Genomic DNA, 2,500 nt, shown 5'->3' on the forward strand with positions numbered 1-2,500 from the left:
TTGTGCCTTAACCTAACCCATGTTGTGCCCTAACCTAACCCATGTTGTGCCCTAACCTAACCCATGTTGTGCCCTAACCTAACCCATGTTGTGCCCTAACCTAACCCATGTTGTCCCCTAACCTAACCCATGTTGTCCCCTAACCTAACCCATGTTGTCCCCTAACCTAACCCATGTTGTGCCCTAACGTAACCCATGTTGTGCCTTAACGTAACCCATGTTGTGCCTTAACGTAACCCATGTTGTGCCTTAACGTAACCCACGTTGTCCGCTAACGTAACCCACGTTGTCCGCTAACGTAACCCACGTTGTCGCCTAAACCTGCTCTGTAATTGTTATACGACTCGTTCAATTAGTGTAGTGTTGCCCACCCGCAACCCTCGCAATATAGTTCGCTACTCGCACTGCCCGCTCCCCTGTGTATCGCTTCATGTTAAACACCTTGCAAGTCTTGCTGACTTTCCACATGCTCCTGCTGTACACTGTAATGTGGATGGCAGCAGGACGTACATGCCGCCCCCCCCCCCCCCACCCCTCCCCACGTCCCCACGTCCCCACCTTGCCCCCTGCCTTCGCAAGCTGGTTGGTGACAAGTTTGCATGTTCAATGCCCTTCGCATGCGACGTACGCAGGCTACGTTGTGGTGCGGCCTGTGTCAACTGTCCGCTGATGTCGTACGCGTGAACCACAATCTGTACTGCACATTCGTCCTTATGTACTGAATGATACATCGTGGCACATGTGTGACCGTACAACGACTGCGCCCAAAAACGGCGGACCATACAGTGCAAATATTGTGCACGCAGCTACGTGTCGTCTCCCTATGAGAGCTGGATTGCAGTGTGGTACGCCATAGAGACGTGTGGGAGGAACGGACGCCGTGGATGGCGATCAGCATGAGCTGTGTGTTGATGTATTCGGACCTAGTCGTCTCTCCTCAAACACCGTGATAGCATGGTGCACCGCGTTCCATATCTGCGACATGCTACAGAGGCCGGTTGACAGTCGTTCGAGCAATGGACATCGCATACGTACGGGGGCCACCTTCCACGTATTGTCTAGGCGTGCACATTTTGTTGCGTGTATGTGGGCAGACGTAGTGTGGCGTGACACCTGACACAGGCATGCAATAATCGTTGAAGTTGCTAATGGCGATGGACGCCTACGTTTTCTGGTGAAGTTACGCAAATGAAGAAATGGTAACCCGTTGTGGTGCGGTTGTTCTCGCTAGGGGTGAATCGGTGATGGCGACGATAGGTTGAGGTACTAACCGGTTGTTCCAGCGATACCCACCATGCCGATGAAACTGAACGGCATCTGGGTGTGAAGCGATACGCGGTGGTGGCTGGGTGGGACCGTCCCCGGCCGGTGAGGGGGCGCCTCCCGGCGTGCTGGCCGCGCGGTGCGTGGGCGCACGCGCTACAGCCGGCTGGTGGGGGGCGGCCAGTGGCAGGCGCGCCGGCCGACGGACGCGGCAGGCGTCGCAGCTGCGCGCCGGCGCACCCTGCGCGCGGCGCCGTGCGGCCAAAGTAGGTCCTCGCGGGCCCGGTGCGAAGCGCGGTGGACATCTTCAGTGTGCTGGTCCGATTGAGGACTGTGTGCGTTGAGGATGCGCCGCCGCCCGGCGCTCGGCGCCGCGACGCCGTCTGCTGCTCGGTCGCCCCAGCGGTTCTCGCTGGTGGTTTGTATCGCAGCTGTGCGGATGTGTTGGCGCGTGCGCTGTGCTGGGAGAGTTCGCTTCGGCACCCAAGTGGGGCTTTTGTCCTTCTGTGGCGCTGGCGTTGGAGCTGCCGGTCACCGTAGGTGGCGCGTGTTGTCTCCCGCCGGCAATGCCACGACAGCACGCTCCCGGGCCTCTGTCGGCAGCGGCAAGCTCAGTTGGGAGCACGGGTGGTCGCACCGAAAGCGTCTACTCGCCTAACTCCGGGCGATTGCGCCTCTCTCGAACCCGACCAAGTACTTGGGACGGCGCTGCGCGCCGCCGGGACCTGAGAGGGTTTCGAGGTGTATTGTGCAGGGGAGCTCAGCCTCCTCCTGTTTGCAGAATGATTGAGCGGACGCTTGCGTGTTCGCGCGGGCCCCCGGGACACACTCCCGGGCGGCCGGCTGCTCAGCTCTAGTTGGCGCAGCTCCCTGGTTGATCCTGCCAGTAGTCATATGCTTGTCTCAAAGATTAAGCCATGCATGTCTCAGTACAAGCCGCATTAAGGTGAAACCGCGAATGGCTCATTAAATCAGTTATGGTTCCTTAGATCGTACCCACGTTACTTGGATAACTGTGGTAATTCTAGAGCTAATACATGCAAACAGAGTCCCGACCAGAGATGGAAGGGACGCTTTTATTAGATCAAAACCAATCGGTCGGCTCGTCCGGTCCGTTTGCCTTGGTGACTCTGAATAACTTTGGGCTGATCGCACGGTCCTCGTACCGGCGACGCATCTTTCAAATGTCTGCCTTATCAACTGTCGATGGTAGGTTCTGCGCCTACCATGGTTGTAA

The 2,500-nt window shown here is 57.7% G+C and overlaps 1 non-coding gene across 1 annotated transcript in view; it reads left to right on the top strand.

Moving 5' to 3' along the window:
- Positions 1-2,130: 2,130 nt before the first annotated feature.
- The window catches only part of LOC124742234, a 1,909-nt gene continuing 1,539 nt past the window's right edge, over positions 2,131-2,500 (top strand). The window contains exon 1 of the ribosomal RNA XR_007010236.1: positions 2,131-2,500. This exon is cut by the window's right edge and continues 1,539 nt beyond it. This is a non-coding gene — a ribosomal RNA (small subunit ribosomal RNA).

The sequence above is a fragment of the Schistocerca piceifrons genome, unplaced genomic scaffold (assembly GCF_021461385.2).
Source record: "Schistocerca piceifrons isolate TAMUIC-IGC-003096 unplaced genomic scaffold, iqSchPice1.1 HiC_scaffold_224, whole genome shotgun sequence".
NCBI classification, from domain to species: Eukaryota; Metazoa; Arthropoda; class Insecta; order Orthoptera; family Acrididae; genus Schistocerca; species Schistocerca piceifrons.